This window comes from Parus major, chromosome 5, assembly GCF_001522545.3.
Source record: "Parus major isolate Abel chromosome 5, Parus_major1.1, whole genome shotgun sequence".
Classification (NCBI taxonomy): Eukaryota; Metazoa; Chordata; class Aves; order Passeriformes; family Paridae; genus Parus; species Parus major.
Window position 1 is genome coordinate 55,902,607 of NC_031774.1, and position 20,299 is coordinate 55,922,905.

At 43.8% G+C, this 20,299-nt stretch overlaps 1 long non-coding RNA gene across 1 annotated transcript in view; it reads right to left on the reverse strand.

The window, feature by feature from the left end:
- Positions 1-20,299, reverse strand: part of LOC107206489 — a 66,047-nt gene that overhangs the window by 45,249 nt on the left and 499 nt on the right. Inside the window, exon 2 of the long non-coding RNA XR_001522432.1 lies at positions 12,908-12,990. This is a non-coding gene — a long non-coding RNA (uncharacterized LOC107206489). The remainder of the gene's footprint in view (positions 1-12,907; positions 12,991-20,299) is intronic.

A 20,299-nucleotide genomic window follows, 5' to 3' on the forward strand; every position in this document is an offset into this window, starting at 1 on the left:
ACAGGAAGAACATCCCTCACAGGACAACTCTGTATAAACACTTTGAGGACTGAACTTCAGAGCTTCAGATGCAGAGTGCTGGACACTGATTTAGACTCCAAAATAGCCCATCTCAGGTAGGAGCAGACACAGGTGGTGCTTGCAGTGCCCTGTCCTCCCAAGTGCCTTCTTTATCAGCACAGAAACAACCACAGCTTATTTGATTATTATAAGCAAGATTTGTTTGCAATATCAGTGGTGATGCCAAGCTTCCACAGAGCCTTGTTTCATTTATGAAAACATATTGGTTTGATTTGGGTTTATGATTTTTTTTTTTTTACTCTGAATCATATATTTGCAGCATGAGGAACAGAAAAGCTTTCTCAAAGCAGGAAGAGGAGCAGAATTGAAGTGTGAGGCTGTGGAGTAAAGGCAATTTTGATATGATGCTGCTTTGTTGAACACAATTATTTTTTTAGATGATGAGGCCTGAGAAAATATATTTTAAAAAAATAATATCCAAGTACTTTCATGGCAGAAGCAGTAAGTGCACTAAGATAAAAAACACACAAAATATCTCCCAGGCATTTGCAAGTTTGTCACAACTCCAGGGGGGAGATTGTTACTGATCCAATGACCTTCCTCCAAAACCACCCAGAGTAATTTGCAATATGACAGTGTAATAACTAAAACCAAGATGAGGGCAGGACCCTCACAACAACCTGTTATGCAAGTCTGAACTCTGGTTTTAAAGTGTCTGTGGTGACAGCAAAGACACCTGGCAGAGCTTTTCCTAGCTGGAAAAGGCTGGGTGTTGGTAAAGCTCTATTTCTCCTCTTTGCATAGCCATGGCTGGATGCTTTTACTGATAATTTTCAACCACTCATAAATATTTTATCTGAAAGCTGTACAGCAATCTCTTCTCTAGCATGCAAGCAGGCATTTGACAGCTTGCAAAATAGGAGGTGAGTGTGCAAGGTGGGCTGAGTGCCAAGACTTGCAGAAAGCTGGTGAGAAATGCCTTTTATTACCCTGAAAATCCAAGCAGCCTCAGGAGGAGGCTATGGAAACCCTCTGCCCAGGTAAAGTGCATTTTCACAGCGTACAGATTGAAGAAAACTCTTCCATCTCTATGTTGATGTGAGAAAAATCCATAATTAGCAGGGCCTGGATTTGGGTATCTATCATACAGTTTCAGATCCTGAGAGTTTTGATAGAAAATGCAGGAAAACTTGACACAACAGCTCCAGTTCAGGCTCAAAATGCAGTATTAACAAACACCCACTTGCAGTGTTGTCTAGTCCTAAATAATTCCTGAAAATTGAGGAGTTTAAATAATAGAAGAAGTGGGGAGGGGTTAAAAAATGATGATACTATAGAAAAGCAACTTTTCCCTAAGCACAACCTGACACCAGTCTGCTACTTCTGCCACAGCCAAGTCCCATTACTTTAAAGGAATAGTCCAGGCAGATCAGGGCAAGCAAAGCCAGGCTAAACAAAGCAAATGGAGCTGGCAGAGGTGCTGACAGAGGCAGGTGAGTCCCAGCACTGTCAGCGCAATGCTGTGCTGCAGTCCTTGCTGCAAGAGCAAGCTAAGCTTGCACTAATTTCCACACTCTCTTTTCCTTCCCTTCTCCTCACATGGCATCATTTGTTAAGCAGTGCCCTGTCCAGAAGGAAGGGGAATAAATAAGGTGTTAGCTTTTCCAGACCCCTGTTTGGAGGAAATCTTCATTTCCAAGCTCAGCCAGAGCCCTCCAGCGTGCCCACCTCTCCCCCTTCCCATCTGACCCAGCCTTTGAAAGCAGAGCTGCCTGGCTCCAGCCATTAGGCTGTAAAGAGCCTGTCACTAACACTATAAATATCCATATTCAAACATTACCATTGAGCTCCCAGAGAAGAAACTACCTTGATTGAAGAATGGACTCATTAAGGGAGAGAAGTGACAGCTCTGAGCAGGCTCTGTTTGCAGTTTCTAAATGCATCCGCTCTGATGGGATGTTCCCCACCGGGAGCGAAGAATGCCCTTAATGTCAGATCTGCCTCTGGCTACATCATTAAGCAATAAGACATGACAGGCAGTGCATTTTCAGGGGTTTTTTTGCATACTCAGGTATGCAGTGTCATAATGGTCATAGCAAAGCAATCTTGGCCCCCAAGAGCTGTGCTCACTGCCCTGGTACATATTAAACACAGCTCTCAGCTGTGTATCTTCAATGCAATGATGCCAGGAGCAGAGAGCACCATTTTTTACATGCCAAACTAATTTTGGGGGCAATTCATTCCAGCTGCCTGAACCCCAAGCAAACAGACTTTAGATTAAACACACGTAAGTCGCTGTTTCTATTAAAAAGGATTTGTGAGCGACCATCATTTTAGAATTGTTAATAACAGGCCAAATCCTGGAGAATTCCCTAAGCAAGTGTGAAAATATTCATAGATGGGTGTAGAGAGCCAGCAGTGATCCCACAGGGCTTTGACACATCACTGAGCACAACTGCAGCAAACCAAGATGTGGATCCCCTCGTGTATCCCTCTCTAGGAGGCCTGAAAGAGTGGTACCTACATTGGCAGGAACTCTGCATCCTCTAAACCTTGATGCAAGTTTGCCCTCAGTTAACACCATTTCTGTGTGAGAGTGCCACCCATCATCACCAAAGCAAATAAAATGGTTTTAGAGCAGTTCACCTTCTACAGCTGCATGCACAGGGAAAAAAAACTATCATTTTTGTCCATGCAACCCCTACAACCAGGGAATGCCTACATCTGGCACAGCCATGACTGCCAAGGAGAGCAGGACAGATCCTGGGGGATGGATTAAGGGTGGTAAGTCCACCTTTAAAAGAACAGGGTGGTCTTGAACCTCTCAGGTTCCAAATGGTGGTGAGGAAATTAATGTAGCAGGGTCCACTTATAACTGCTTCCAGTGTGTCAGTCCTTTTCCACACATCATTGTGGCAGCTCTCCTTGCCTCTGGACTCTGAATTGCTGGACTCACTACTGACTGCAGTTGCTTGAATGTATTCATAACCTGTTACTTACTCAAAAAAATTTCCAGAGCAGAAATTCTCAAGAAGTCCCTCAACCCAGACACCTAGAAATAAAGATGTTGAAAAATACCTTCAAGATGCTTTCCAAGCAGCATGTACACTTTTCTTTTGGACTGCTATGACTGCAAAATGCAAGCTACATATTTCATATCTTCAGAAACCCAAAAGCAAGTCTGCTCCACATGCAGTTTGGCTGTGTGATTTATATGCCCTGTGTGAGCAATTTAGGAAAGAAAACTACATGAAAAAAAGATAGTCAATGGGAAAATTATTTCTTAGCTCACAAAGGACCAATCATATGATCAGACACCATATACTGAAAGAGTCAGGTGCTCACAGCTGCTATAATATTCTGACCACAGCAAATGTTCTCATCAAGCAAGCACCCTTACTTCAAACTGTAAGGGCTTAAACCATCCCAGCAAGCTATGAAATATGTAGGGCTTCTCTTACAAGCCTGGGGATTTTTCTAAGTTGCTTAAATGAATGCATGTGGATGGGCTTGGGGCTGGCCAGTCCAGCACAACCTGCAATGGGCAGCTTTAAACTCATTTAATACAGGAAAACACCACCTGAACTATCTGAGGGCTTACTGCTCCATTCCTGAGAGGGGCTTAGCCAGAACACATAAAGGGTATTTCTCTGCTGGGTCTGAGATTTGTAACCAAAGTGTTTCCTAATAGTAAGAAATCATATAAAACAAGGAAAGAAAAACAAATATTAGCCTGGGTTTTTTGGGGGTTTTTTGGGGGTGAGGGGGCAGGGTGGGAGAGAGAGAAAAGCTTAAACCACCACCACATCCTCTCATTGCTCAAACAGGAATCTTCACTCCAATGTTTTAGTCAAGAAGCTCTGTCTCTACCTGGCAGGGACATTTCCATCACCACACAGATGATGAACTCAAATGACACCCCAGGAAGCCTCCTGCCTGATCCCTCCTGATATCCCTATTTTTATCCCTGTTTTTATCAATCACCCAGGTTGCTGTGCAAGCTCCTAACCCAATCCCCCACCGTAGTACAGCCACAGCCTCACATTAAAGCATGAAAATTTAAACTCCTCGTGTTCTGCAATATTTACAAATCTATGAGAGCGATGCCAGCAAATGGCAGTTGTCTGGGGCTGAGGGAAACTGCTGAGCTGGGACATTTTCCACCAGCAAATCTGTTCCCATCTTTTATTTACAGGAATTTAAGGGATTTCATTAGTCATAGAACAATTCACATTTCACTACAAGTGAGGCCACACAATTGTACTACACCCAGTAACTCCCCAAATGCCCCCACATTCTTGTAGGAAATGCAGAGGCTGGAACTTTTCAGGCTAAAAGGCCCCAGAGATGAAACCCATCAAGCAGCCCTACTGCAGAGGGTGCCAGCCAGGCTGTGCTACACAAACCTCTGCAAGTGGAGGGTGTCCTGCTCTGGAGTCAGGAGCTGCCCAGGAATCTGCTTCTGCACCACCATCCTCAGACAACTCTGACAGTCCCTTCTCTGCTACCTATTTCCTACTGTCATGGGAACCACTTTACTAAATTCATATCTGTCCAAATTTTTCACACTTATGCAATATTGGATAATCTTTCAATTTTAAATTGAGGTGGATTTTTTAAAAGCTGTTTAAGTTCTGTGCCACTCAAACCCTCTTTACACATTTGCTGTCATGTTCCTAGAAGCAGAAGGGCCACACTGCGAGAATATTCCCATTTCTTTTATTCACAGGCAGCTTTGTGTTACAGGTTTCTTTGGCAAGAAATACCAGTAATATGCTTCCATCCCTGAAAATGTTCATCTGGTTGGAGGTGTCCCTACTCATTGCAGTGGGGTTGGGCTAAATGAGCTTTAAAAGTCCTTTCAACACAAATAATTTTATTACTTTATGCTGGGACAGATTCTCTGCCACCAAATAGAAAAGTGATTTCCTTGATAGCCATCACAACCCATGCCACCATCATCCTTTCTGAAAATATGTACCTTTAGGGACCTGGCAATGAAGAGAACCTGACTCATGTCACAGACAAACTACCTTCCTGAAAATGTCTTGCTTGTCTCAATGCCATTGGCTGCCAGATGGGATAATTCTCTTCCTTTGGGAAGAGGATGATGATTAAGATGGTTAATTGCCACAGAAGCAATGAGATAAGTGTGTATTTACCAACAGTTTATGATTTACATAGGATGAGAATCCTCTTGTCTGAGGATCTTCCAAAACATGAAGCTGATAAACAGTCAAAGTTTTCCAGTTACAGAAAACAAGAAGACTCATAGCATTTGAAATGGTTTGGTCTGTAGCAAGAACATTTGTAAATATAGACAAGGCAGACCATGGGAGCTCAGAAACCTCCTTAACATCAGTTGACTTTAACATTCTTTGTAGAATTACCAAGGCTGCTCTTCTTCCTCCTTGTCTTCTACATCCTTTGTCTCTTCAGGACTCTTCAGAAACATTTTGAGAGCCCAACACACAGCACTTGATGTGAATCACTTCTTGATTCACCCATAGATGTTACTGGAAAGAAACAAAATATAGCCTCCTTATTAGCATATGAGTTATTCCTGGAAGGCTCAAAGATTTTTCACATCAAGCTTGGACCCTTTTGGTTTAAAAGGTTTCAGCAATGTTCTTCTGCCAGCTTTTCTCCAGCCCAGTCTTATTAAATGAAACTGCAAATCTACTTTAATTGCTGTTCCTAACCCTCATCTCCTCCTCCTTAAGGGATTTCAGAATAATCATAAATTTGCTTTATTCTTGCTTAAAGCCTTAGAGCTGTTCTCTACCTTAGTGACATCAGGAATTCGAGTAAGCACAGTCAGCCTTCAGGAAACCCTCTGAGATGGACACAACTCTCTTGGCTCGCCTTGGAAGGTGCACAGAACAGAGCAGGCAGGTTACCTTCACAGAATAGGAATTGCCTTGGAGTACAACCTATGTGTCCTTGGCACCTTGTCCTCACCAAACCCTGCCTCAGGGCTTCAACTTCAAAAAATATCACCTCATTTATCGAGGACATGCCTTGCAAGGCCTGTGGTATGGAGCAGAGCTGGCTGAAACCTTCTTGCCCACTCAGATAAAGATCAGTCCTGCAATAGGGTGCACACATGCAGTGGTTCTGTTGAGAGTCCCATAACAGAACTTGGAAAACAATTATCATACAAGAGAAAATAGCTGGCTTGCTCTGGGAATATCCTGCAGCTGTGAATGCAGCAGCAGCCCTGACAGCCTGGGGAGGTGTTGCCATCGCTGCCTATCTCAGTGCTGTGGAAGAGTTCCAGCCAAACACGCTCTGGTTGTTGTGATCTTGATGTGAGGGGACACCCAAGCAAGCACACAGCTGCTTGTGACTGGCACTGCCACCACACTGCAGAGGTGTCAGCCTCCAAATTGGATGGAAATTCCAGAAGATGGGACTGTTTTGAGACTTGCAATGTGTCTGGACTGTTCTAGAAGAAAGCCTTCTCCCTTCATTCCTGTGTGTGCTGGTGGACTTCCACATGAAGGTCTGATTCCATCTTTGGATTCCCTGTGCTCAGGAAAATTCAGCTTTTTTCTGCAGCTGGAGCTGGGCTGGAGCTCAGTTGGCTCCAGCCAAACCTGGCTGTCAGAAACCACAAGAAGCAGAGTTCTGGCCAGGGCCAGTGTGCTTGAAAACACACACACAGCCAAATTCTGGCAATCACACGAGTCTGAAATTTAAAAGACTGGCAAACCTGGCCTTGGAAACAATCACGGCTAATTAAAAATGAAGACACACTCCTGAGCCAAGTACTGAGGTGGGGAGACATTTCTGTTGGATGTCTTATCCCTTCCTCCACCCAAAATGACTCTGCATTATTGGTTTAAAAGAAAAAAATATCCCCCATTTTCTCCCAGTTTACCATTAAGTTTTCAATTTGTTTACAAGGCAGCAAGTGAAAGACTCTTTCTACAAGGAGCTAAAATGATTACAGATCAGTGTGAGTTCAAAGGATGTGTCATGGAAATACATTGAGGAGAATTACTATTTCTCATCAGTGGGATAATTGCAGGCAATCCATCTGAAGGTTAGAACACAATATTTGGAAGAAGTTATTGCTTCTACATTTCTTTATAGTCTGACATGAAAGATCTGAAACTTCTTCTGCATGCGACTCAAATATGAATAAAGCTCATAACAAAACATAATAGAGGAAAATGAAAAATTCCTGGCTGATCTAGAGGCATCTGTGCTGTGGTTAAATTATATTTCGATTTTCAGCTCATTTGTTTATGCCTCCAGACAGCTACTGACCGTGTTCTAGAGGATCTTAACTTTGTTGAGGACCCCTCGACTTTGCTGACTCTTAATCGTGCATCAGGGAGACTTTAAATAAATCAGCCTTTGCTATTGGCCAGTAATGAAAAAACATGAGAGGAAGATGAAGGCAGTATCTGCAAACTGCTGAGGGTACACACACAGATCTGTATTCCCCATCCATGGTGCAGGTAATTCCTCTGCAAAGTCAAAGCCTGCCCAAGGGTCCCTGGGCTGCTTAAACCAGGCTTGCCAGAAGCTCTCACAACTTTTTCTGTGTGGGAGCTCCTGTGGTGGCTGAACCAGCAGAAACATGAGCAGATTGATGTTTTGCCAGACTCACCACAACAAAGGACCACAAACTGAATTTACCTGGGAAGAAGAGGAGGACAGTGTTTTCTTCTCATCCCAAGAGTTCACCTCTTACAGTTCAGGTCCAAAAGTTCCTCTCTGGAATCCACTAAAAATATTATTGTCACTCATCTGAGCTTTTCATCCTTCCTAGATGTGCAGGAGGTCTCTTCATCTTCAGGCCCAGAGTGGTTTCTTTGCTCAGACCTGGTCTCTGAGCACAGATGTCCCCTGGAGTTCAAGGTGTCTAGGAGTCAAAATGCCAGGCCATGGAGAAAGGCCTGGAATAACTCCATTTCACTGTCTGATGTCAAGCTGAAGCCAGGGTGGCAAACAACAGTCAATCACCTCAGAAGTGCTGACCAAGGTTTTGCAGCTCTCAGGAAATACACGTCCAACACAACTGTGCTGGAAGAGACTTCAGCAATCTGACACTTCCCCAGCCTCCACTCCTCAGCATTTATTGCTGGTAATTGGTGCAGATTCTTGCCTTCAGCAATTTCTCACCCAAGCAATACAACTGAAGATACTGACTCCCACCGTGCTGGGGGAGCACAGAACAGCCTTGGGCACTAAACGCTTCCCAAGAACATCCCCGAGCAGATGGCATAAATTAACTGTGGATGGGAAAGGGAATCCCCAGGAGATGCAGTGACAGCACAGACACTGCAGAGAAGATCTTTTCTTCTGTGTCTTCACAATCCATTTCCATACAGCTCTCAACTTTTCCCCACATAGTGTTTGGGACCTGAGCACCTCTAAGGAATCACACTTATGTGAGGCAGGGATGAGGAAGAGAGGAATAAACAGCATTTCCTGCTCCTGAGGAGAGATCACTGAGACATCAAAGGCCTCTCTCTACCACATGGGGTGAGAGATGCTGCTTAGTGTCAGCTTGCAGGTGCACCAGCAGGATTGTATTAACAGCAGCAGTGAAATGCCCTGACTTCTGCTGCCTCCAGGCCTCAGTTGTTCCCTTGCTTAGCTCCAAGCTCTGCACCAGATACACAGCTGTCTCCTAACTCCTCTGGGCTCTGCACACTGGGCTGCTCCAAGGGCTGAGACACCCCCAGCAATCATCATAAAGTGCCTCTCAAGTACAAGATCACAGAGCAGGATCATCGCCATGGAAGAAAACAGCTTTCTGTGCCCAGCTGGACTACATCAAACAACCTAGCTACATTTAAAAGATGATTTCTGCCCCTTTTCTGAAAGCCACTTTCTCATACCTCCATGCTCATGCGCACAAAATGCCCCAGGACATGAGACATACCAGTCTCATGCTGGACAGCAGAACTGGGCTGGCTCCAGTGCTCCAAGGTCTGCAGAGCTCTGCCCACCCTGGAGATGTGCACAGCAACAGCACACCTTGGGTTCTCACATAACACACCTGGGCAGGTGTGACAAAGCAGGAGGCAACCCAAGAGAAAGCAATACAGCCCTCAGGATTAAGAAGAGCAATCCTTTATGCTGTTAGAAATGTTCCTGGTTGGGTTACCAGATCATCTTGGTGAGTCATGCCTTTAGGGAGCCTCTTGCCTTAACCAAATGCTCCAGTAACCCCATCCAGAGTGAAATCTGGATAAATGACCACGAGAGTGCTGCCATTAAAAGTGGAACACTGAGCCACTCAATTAACCACCTCTGGGAGGTGTTTGGTAGCCAGAGAAGGGCTGTCCTGTCTCATGAGTGACTCACAACATGAAAGAGCATCACACAGCAGTGATCAATCACAAAGGTGAATAAGCAGCAGTGGTTTTGTCCAGAGGCTGAGTAAAAAACTCAGCTACACATCAATATGATCCATGGCCCTGCTCCTTTCCACTTAGTTAAATGAGCACTACTGAGTGTGAGCCCATTGTATCACACAGGGTCTTGTCTAAAGGGTGGAGATCAAAGAGCAGCAGAGGGAGAGGTTTTCACACACTTCTCACAACTTTGCTATTGCCAAACCCCTGTTGCAACTGTTGTCTGACTCCAGATATGCTTCAGAAGACCACAGGAAAGGAACAGCACAAATTCTACCTGAACAGAGACTTGGATTTACTGGGAAAATGTAACAAAATACAATTTTAATTCAAGATAGCATTTTTTACCATCTTTTCTGGAAATAAAGTCTGTCCTTTCTCCTACCCCTCTATGTTCAATCCTGCTATAGAATGATAGGACTGTTTGGGTTAGAATGGACATTAAACACCATTTATTTCCAAGCCCCCTGCCATGGGCAAAGTGTCCCTCCACCAGACCAGGCTGCCCAAGCCACATTTAGACAGGACTTGAGCATTTTCATGGATGGGGCATCCACAGCTTCTCTGGTCAACCTGTGCCTCACCACCCTCACAGCCAAGAATTTCTACTTAAGATCTCATATAAATCTACACACCCTTCAATTAAAGCCACTAGCCCTTGCCTCTCACCACATGCCTGTGTCAAAAGTCCCTCTCCAAGCTCTCCCCACTGCCTCTTACTGTAACTCAAGAGCTGAGCAGCAACAGGAGCTTCAGAGCAGCATAAGCAGGGTGAGCAGGGAAAGCAGTAGAGTTCTCTCTCCTAACAAGATAAAGCTGTCAAACACCCTCCCACACTGCAGCTCTCTCAGTGGTCCTGAAAGCTGAGGACAGCTGGTGGCTATTTGGCAAGAGCTGGGCTTGCACAGCATCAGACAGGAGCTCACCAGGCAGATGGAGAGTTTGTGCTATCAAGGCACCCTCCAGCTAAGCCATAAAATCCTCCTTTTTCTCTCATTATGAGGAGCAGGATGGCTTTAAGAAGCACACAGCCTAATGGGAAGGAGAGGGGTGTCTGGGCAGGTGGGCACTGCCTTCAGCAGATCCTTCTATGGTGCCACATGTGTTTGGTAACTCCACGCAATGTAGGAAGACAGATATGGACTCAGTGTAATGTCAGATCTCTTTGCTTTCTAGGTAAAGGAAAACTCAGCATTTCATACCACAGGCAATCAAATTCAGGAAAAAAAAAAAAAAAAAAAAAAAGAAAGAAGGGGAATAAAAAGGGCAGAACCCAGAGCCAAGTTCTTTAGCACTGAAAGTTTGACTCCACAACCTTAGTACCTTTACTTCCTGTTAAGACATGCAAATACAGATAAAAATACTCCAATGATGCTGATAAAACCTTTACAATGCTGTATCTGGGGTGATCACATTATTCATAGGTTAGAAAGCTTTACATGAATAGTGCAGCTCATTTGGTTGATTTTTTATTCAACTTTTATACAGCGGTAGATAATGGCACAGCATGTCATAAACCCTTTAAAATTCTATTTTAATGTCTTCCCCAAATATTTCTAACTTAGCATTACAACAGTTGCTTTCAACTCTGGAGACAAATTCTTTGGAATGCATGAAGGCAAATGGGCAGAACTCAGAAACAGCCTCAAGATAAACTAAGAAGCAAGAAAAATCCTTTTTCACACTTAAAGATTTTGTATTCACTCAGAATTTCCAAGGATAATGATGTTTTCTCCCCTTCAACAGCACACAAGAGCCAGATCCATCTGCAGAGATTCTATAATCCAAACCAGCTGATGTTGCAGTCTGGTGTTCAGGGGAAGACACCTCGAGGTCTCTTTTCCACTCCCCCATCTTATAAATCCATTGAGATGTGAAGGCACAAGATAAGGGCTTATTAGGCTTTTTTAATCAACACTTGAGGCAAATGAGAGTCTGTAAATCCCTTTGTTTTGTTATTAATGCAGGAGTATTTTCACATCAAGCACTATGTTAAATTGGGATTTAGCCTGAACTCTTCCATTCCACATCAGTGCCTTCAGTCTATTCATTAGACAGGAAAAACCCTAACTACTCACCTTTATCCAGACAAGCTCTGACTTTGAGAGATTTCTGAGCTAACTTTAAAGAGTTGCACAAAAGGCAGCTCCAAGGAAGGCTTCCTGTCCATCTCACCAGCAGTGCCCAGTGCTCCAGACAACACCTCACACAAAAATGCAGGCAAAAGACTGAATTCCAAAAGAGCTGCTACGACCTAGTTTCACATCAACCTTCAAGAGACCCCAATGAGTGCATTATTTCTACATTTTAACTTGTTTCAGAGAAATCCAGCACTTTGTTTCTAACCCCAGCACAGAGGCCAAGGCAGTTTTGGGTTACTACAACATAATCTCCCTATTAAGTGATGGTCTGAGTTCAAAACACATTGGTTTTAGGGCAGTCTTTCCTTTGGCTGAGTGCAGAAGGAATCATGTCTATAATGCTACAAACTCTTCTGTGCCTGTTCTGCTCAAACCCAGATTAGCCTTGGCCTTTGAATAAATCAAGTTCTCTTCCAACTTTTCTCAGTGTAATGGAATCAAGCCCGAATCAGAGCTTTTCATGCCTGAAGACCACTTGTGTTAGACCAGGATCTCCAGACTCAAAGCATTCAAAATGTGTTTTGTCAGCTCTTCTGCATAACAAAACACAGGAGCACTTTTCATATTGCAGGATAATAAGGCAGATGAACAAGCATATTTAAGCAGATTACCCTCAGATAGGAAGAGTTGATCTGAATTCAGGTTTTGTTGGCAAAATCAACACTGTACAGCTATGAAGCACACTCTTCCAATTCTTTCAAGCAGAAACAAGATCATTTGGATCCCTTATACCATTAGTCCAGGTATTAACAATCCCAAAAGAAGTCAAAGAGAATATAATACTTGTGGAACAGCAGTCAGGCCCATAATGTACCAATTACTCATTCAGCATGAGATGAAAGTATTTCAGTCTTTAATGATTTGGTTATGTTAATTCCACCTTCAAAAGATCCTTAAGTTACAGGGAGGAACACAGGGTACTCACATAATGCTGCAGCTTGAATATTTTAATCTCTTCCTTAGCACAGGCCACATATTTACCAAAACCAGTGCCACATCAAAAATGAAAAAAAAAATAGTTTTGAGAAAAATCTTTCCAGAAAATTTTAGTGACCTTACCATAAATATATACATTTTATAGGAAAAGTTTTGATTAAACAATTTTTTGTTCAACCAGTCCCAAGTGTCTCAAATTTACACATCCACTTAAACAACAGTTTTGGTCCTCATATCCTCATATCTCTTATAATAACCTTTCATAATTGCTTCTCCACTTTTTTTTAAGATTTAAATAGAGAAAATAAGTGTCAAAGTCTGAAGACTATTTTGATTTTATTTTTTGCAGTGCTATAGGAGGATGAAGTACAGAGAGGACCATGAGTTTGTGCATCTCCAAAAAAACCCTGCCTGTTTAAAAGCCTCCATTACCTTGGCCACAAACCTCTTGAAGTTTCCACCATATTTTGATTTGTTGCCCATGTTCATTAGTTAGGAGGAGATCCTTGAGTCAGCTGAGAAAGAAAGAGAGAAAATGTGAGTTCCAGCTTTCTGCAAATCTAATTGTTGAACATTTTCAGCCGATTGCATTATCCCCTGGCCTAAGCTGACTAATTGCTTTGGCTCAATTGAACGATAATTGGATTGTTCCCTATAGTTGTGGTTCAATGCCACAGCATTGTGCTGTCAATAATACAGTAAAAGCCTATTAAATCCATGGCCTTGCTGTGGAGAATGGTACCTTTAAAGCAGACATTTGCTCCTATTGTGCATATCAATGCTAATTTTCTTCTTACTTAAATCATAGGAAAAGGGCATTAAAAACGCTATGGCAAGCTGCAGCAGGGTGAAAGAACAGAAACTGTGCCTGAGTCCTTCCAGGAAACATTTTAGAAGACCCTTTGCTGAAGTATGAAAAGGTCTCAAAATTCCAAACTTTCATAACTGTGTTTTAGAGCCTTTACCTGGAAAACTTGTACTTAAGGAATTGCATCCCAACCTTTTTCCTGTTTCTTGTGACAACAGTCAAAAATTGAAGGCAGAAAGGTCCCCCCAGCTTTAACTCCAGCTCTCTCTTTGATGTTTACCAGGAGAACACAGGTTTCCCCACGTGCAGAATGCAGCACACCCAGAGGTGAACTGTGCTCCAGGTGAATATTGCTAATGGAGACTTTCCCACTGCAAAGGTGGAGAAACTGACATTTTTCATATGACAGATTCCATTGCAGGTCCTCACCAAGCTGTGGTGAGCAGGAGAGCTCTCACATGGGTGAGGGCAGAGCAGCCCTTGAGAAGATGAGCTGTAGCTCAAGTGGAAAAGCCACAACTTTGGGTGGCAATTCACAGCCCAGATTCCACAGAATTCCCAGATTCCACAGAAAACCCACCGTGGCACCCTCCTACAGGCTGCTTCTCCTTATCAAGGAGATAAGGAAACTCAAAACTGGAGCTGAAGCACATGTTCAGCTCACAGAACCTGGTCCTGACAAGGCAGCATTGATTCTGGCAAGAAAAGGTTCTCAAATACAGATAATTTGAATCAGGAATTGTTACAGATCTCTGTGAGACAGCAGGAAGCCTGAGACAGCCTTTGTCATAAAGTTTAATATAAGTTCACCTCAAAAAAGTCTCTAATGTATTACAATTTTCAGGAATCATCTCAAGGCAAAACATGCCTGGGTTCATTTCATGGTTGAGAAGTGTTTGCCTCTGCAATAAATGAGAACTTCAAACCCTCCTGCACCACCTGAGATGAAAACTACCTTCCCTCTGAATTTCTCCTGGCTCCTGCTAGCATGCTGCGACACAACTGTGCTAAAACCTACACCTCTTCCAAGAGCAGCCACTGAAGGTCTCTGAAACCCCTGCATGAGGTGGTTAATTAGATGATTATTCACACACAGAGCTTAATCCCAAGCCCAGGGAGACCTGGGGGAGTTTACTGGCTAACGACCTGCAAGTTGCTACCTAGAGACTCCCCAAAGATTAATTATGAGCCAGATCTGCTCAGATTATGGGCCTGAATTGAAATACACAGTTTGGTACTAAGCTTGCCCAACTCTTTCTGGTTTTCAGTTTAAAAGTAAATGTTTGTGCTGAGGGGTTCACATTGCTGCTTCAAGGAGCACTTTTGGAGAACATTCAAAGCCAACCAGATTAGTGGCTTCCAAGGATTAAAAAATTAAAATGAAACAAGAAAATAACTTAAAGATGTTGGCTTGATCTCTGGTGCCAGACCTGGGGGAAAGGAAGGGATTTTTATTTGAAAACCTCAGGCTGCAGGATGTCAGCAAGTAGAAAGGGGGCTAAGAGACACTAACAGCTGTTCTTTCTTTCACCTCATCGACATCCACATTTGTCATATTTGGTATTTCAACTCCTAAAATCCCAAAAGGCCCTGTTGTCAGCTCCCATGGAAGGTGATACTTTCCCTGCCACTCCCAGTGGACATCACTGTGGGCAGTTCCTGCTGTGGATGGGAGTGATGGACCTCTCAATCAATGACCTGCATCAATATTTTCCTTCTGCCTGCACAGTGTGGCAGGAAAGGAGGTAAAGTTACCTCTGAAGGCCAAGATAACTCACCAGGTTGATGGCATCACACTGAGATGGAAAGGACACAGAGAGATGGCCTGGAGCAGTAAACCCTCTCTACATGAGTTGTATTCTCATGTATAAACCACTTGAAGAGCTTTCATTAGAATATTTCTGAGGGATTTTAACTTCCTGACTAGCCTTAATTGGGTGGGTACACCAGGAGCAGGATCAAGGCATTTGTTCATTTGTAACAGAATGGGTTCATGGCCCAGTGGTTTCTGTTTCAGCCTGTGCTTGGCTTCAGTCCACCAGCTGGACCATAAAATACTTGCAGAGGGAGGATCCTGTTTCAGCAATCCCTTAGGCTGGAATTTGTAAGTGAAATTTGCCATAATAAAGGTAAAAGAGCATCTTTAGGACAGAGCCTGCAACACAGCTGGCATGGAGTGCAGCCTGTGAGGCAGCCCTTCATCCCTTAGGAGTTTGTAGTAAGGAGAAGTCTGGAAAGCCAGAAATAAATGTCAGGAATTTCCCTAATAATAGGGTTACTCATCAAAACAGCACAAAGGGACTGAGCTGGCTTCTTCTCCAGGCAGGATAGAAGTCAGAAGGAGGGAACGAGCACACATAGGTACAAAACTGGGGCTTCACCAAAGCTGCTTTTTCCTGTTTCTGGGTGACTTGGATTTCATCAGCCTTCCACTTGCACTCTAACCACAGAATCCATGTCTGCAGAGCTCAGGGAGGCAAGGGGAGAACATCCAGGAGACCAATCTGTCCTTACCCCCAAATAAGTCATTGTCCATCTCTGGTGCAAGGCAGAGGTAAAGGCCTTCCTACAGAAGACCATGTAGTGAACAGGATTCCTTTTGCTGTGCAAGACTGTCATATTGGTCTACATCCCCCCACCAGCCCCAGAAAGCACAAGACAAAATTCTGATATTATTAAACAGAAGATGCTAGAGCTGTGCAGTTCACATCAGATACAGCAGCAAATACAAGGATCTGAGTTTCCTTTGCTCTTCTGCCTGAATTGTCCACAAACCCTTTTGGTGAGAAAGGATTCTTTCCCAGAAATATCCTGCAGCATTATTCACTCAAGTGCTTTACATTTTCCCATTTTTCATCCCCTGTTTTCAGCCATTTCTCAGCCTCTGTTGAGGGCAGGTCACAGGACTGGGCAGAGTGTCCTCACCCAAGAACCAGGCATCCAGCCCTGCACAGGCTTCATGTCCAGAAATCAGAAAGTGAACCAGGGAAAAGTGTCTTTCCTAGATTGTCTTTCTGATCATCTTCCCGACATCAAAGCTCTCATCTGTCTCGTGAGGTGAGGATGGTTTCTAACTTTAGTTGACCCAAATTACTTCCAGCCTTCCTCTGCAGCACACAGCAACACTGAGTCTTTGTATGGTGCCTTTGATCACTGATCTGGGAAATAAACTGGTCTGGTGTGTCTGCAGAGAAAGCTTTACAGGCAAAGGCATGGAGGTGAAGCCCATCACTGAGTCAGCTGTCATTAACAAAATGATTCTGCTTTGGAGAGGCAGCAGGGGGAACCTGAGCACAAAACACAATTTACCTGGAAGATGTTGAGGTTTTGGGCGCTCCTATTGTACCTAAAGGCAGTTCCTCACTTTAGAAAAAAAGTGAGAAATAGTAGAAAAATATTAGATATATAAATTAATATTATAGATTAGAAAATACAAAATAATAGAGAAATAGGAAAACCATGCTCTGGTTTTCCACAGGGTGGTCCTGCAGGTAGCAGAGACAAGCTTTCCTGAAGTTTTAATTACTAAAATATGATGCAAAGACTTCCTCAGTCCTGGAATAATTTCTAACTTCCTCAGGGATGGGAAGCTGGGACATTACTCCTTTGAATCCTGAAATCTTTCCCATCCCTCCTTGTCACAGTCCCCTCAACAAACACACACACTGTAAATGCTGAACTAACATACAGTTACCTATGAAAAAGATGCTTAGAATTAGGGAATTTATGGCAGGATAGTTATTATTCATATTTTTCTCTCAAATTAATTTCTGGTGTACTTTGCAGTTGTATTCCTGCTGAGCAGGGTGATTGAGGTGTTTGTCCCTCAGTATCAGGATGATTTTTGGTCATCCTCACACTAACAACTCTGCTGACTTAACCACAATAGCAAGAAAGTAGCTGAAATTCTCAGGGATACTTGTGACTTTCACTTCTGTTATTTCAAAGAAAAATTAAACTCAAGCTAAAAAATGCAGCATCTCAGAAAAGGGCAAGGCCATTTTTAAACACCACAGATTAGCAGAACACAGCACAATTCAAGCTTTTGCCTATTCATAGACGTGACCCTTCTAAAAAGTGAGAGAAGGAAGAAGAGAATTTTTTGTTTGTTTGTTTTAAAAGAAGATTTAAACTCTTAAACAGCAGGATAATATGTACCTGCTATTAAGCTCCATCTGGCACTAACCATGCAGTCTAGTGACAAGCCAAGACAACTTTTTTTTTGGGGGGGGAGGTAGTGAGGGGTGGGGAGTGGGGGGAAAGACTGAGTTTAGAAAAAGCTGTAAAACAAAAATTAGTTTGAAGTGTTTCTGCACAGTTTTTCGTTCATACACTTGCTATTTTTAAAACTATTTTAAGATAGGGGGTAGATGTGTTAAATTGGTCACTGTCTGTGTCCAGCACAGAGATAAGAGGCTGTTTATAACTCCAACTGCAGAACTTTGGCTTTTGAGCTCTGCTGGTCACTTCTTACATGGCAGGTCCCCAGTGCTTGCCCAGAAGGCAAAAGTTACAGTCAGAGAAAATAAATAAATCTGACTTCTCTCATGTTCAGCCTTGCTCCAGCTCACCAATATTTCTATATATGGCAGCCCTGGAGCTCTGGTGCACAGACACCACTGAGGAGCACATGATGAGCAGGAAAAGCAGTCCAAAAATGTTAAAGAATTAGGCAAGGAGGAAAACTGGATGGTGCTCCAAGAAGATGATGAAAGTAGGTGACATTTCTGCCAGAGAGCACTTGGGTTCTGCAGCTGCTCCCAGAAGTGGCACCAAGGACACTGATTCAAACAGAAGCTGCAGGAGGGGCTCTGAAGGAGAGAGACACCCACAAGACAAGAGAAGCAGCATCAGCATTGATCCAGCACTGCCTAGGATGGGGCAAAACTGAAGATGAGGGTGATGTACCACATAGAACTGCTGAATATCGGGGTAGGCACAGCCTTGGTATCCACCAGGGAAAATATTCTGGCCAAAGCACGTGATGGAGGAGCTGGCAGAGTGTCAATGTGTTAAATGGCCCAGCACAGAGACAAAAGGCTGACTACAACCCCAACTGCAGAGCTCTAGAGCCCAGAGCCACATTTCAGAGTGTCTGCTGTCCTGCCTAAGTGCTTTTACATCCTGCTGAGATTACCCCTACCTCTGAGCTGGAGTCTCACAAAGACTGACACAGAGCTGTAGAGAGGGGATTATAAAACAAGGTTTTATCACCTCTACTTTCTCTCATCTCTAATTTCTCTGAAGGATTATTTAAAGCAGGATCCCTAAGTCCTGGTCTGGCCATGAAGAATCCATGACTCTCATGGCTTTACAAACTTCCAAGACTCCATTGTGGTTGGTACCATTTTGTCACAGGCTGCAGTGGACCACCAGCCCTCCTGTGGGCTGCACTGCACCTTGTTTGCCATACAAGAGCCCCTGTTCTTTAATCAGCTCTCTGATTGCCCAGGAATTAGCTAAACCACTGCCTGTGGTTTAGCTAACCCTAACCTCCTTTAGGAGCCCCTACCTCCTGTGTGGGCCAGCTGTACCCACAAAAATAAATTAATCCAGGAGGTTGTGTTGCACCAAAATTCTGAAAGCAATGCATTGTCTGGTCCAGAAATACCTCATTTAACAAATAAATCCTGTGGGAGTTATCAGGGAGCATGGGCAGAGCTACTTCAGACACTGAAACTGAGAAGTTGCAGCTGATGGCTGAAATAAGCTTGTGGGATGTTCAGAAAAGCAGGAGACCAAAGAACGTGGTGACTATGCAGGAACAAGGAATTAGAGCCATAAATCCTCTCGTCACATGCAGCCCTCCCTGACATAAAAATATTACAAAAAATACCCAAAAGTAAGGCCTGTGGGTGGTGAATGCTGTTCTGGGTCTTCACATTTCTGCTGCTCCTCTGCCCTTTTGTTCCTGCTTCTGGGCACAGCAAAAGAAGCGTGGAAACAAATCAAGAATCAATCATACACAGGAGGAGAAGAATCTCAGACAGCAGCTAACAGGAAGCAGAACATATGCTTACTGTCATCCTCCTCCCCACATTTGAAAAGCCACCTCACTTCCAAGGGGGAGAAAAATCCTTTTGCTGAGTCCCTTGGAAGGGAGGAGAGCACCTCATCAGCTGGCTGCTGGCTCAGCTCTCAGCAGTGGCTCATTTTCCTTCCGTGCCGCTCTCCCCAGGGCTCTGATGGAGCCTGTGATTAATTCAGCTCTTTACTCGAGTTAAATGCTGTTCCACAGTCATTTTGTGCGAGTCGTTTCTCTTCCGTGGCAGAAAGCATCACATTTTCATGCACGCCTGTGGGTTGTTGTTTCAGATTGATGGCTCGTTGTGCTGTCACTCGCTGAAACATCCCTTGCACAGTCCCCATCCTGCCACTGGGCAGGGATGGCTCAGTCCCTGCTCTACAGCAGGGCCAAGAGCCCATGGGAGGGGTGGGACTGGTCCAGGGATATGGGACAACACAGCACCCTAAACCCAGACCCCCCAAACCAGAGCACAGCTTGCAAACACAAACCCACCTGCACATCACTGCCTGGGGAGGGAGAGCAAGGGAAAGGAGGAATGAAGAGCAGAAGTAACAATTTTCACTTCTGACACTCTCATTTAGGCACAGGCTGCCGTATAATCTCTTTATTCCACAATCAAACATTATCAACAACCCCTCAATTTACCCCACAGGGGTGACCTCTCCTGCCCAAGCACAGTGTGCACATCCAGGTCATTTGCACAAGCAGCTCACTGGGACACCAGGAGGTTGTTCATCTCTGGAACTGGACTCAACTGGAATTCATTACAGCCTGCAGGACCAGGAGGATTAAAACTGAACCATGCACAGACTTTAAGCAAATGACAAATTGCAGTTCTGGAGCTCCTGGGTATAACACAGCATTAGACACACAAAGCAAGGAGCACTTTTATGTACTTAATTCCTTCACCAAAATGATAATAAACAGACCATGTGTATTTCCTTGATTCTCTGGTTTGTTTCATTTTTTTCCCAAAAGGTTCCCTTGG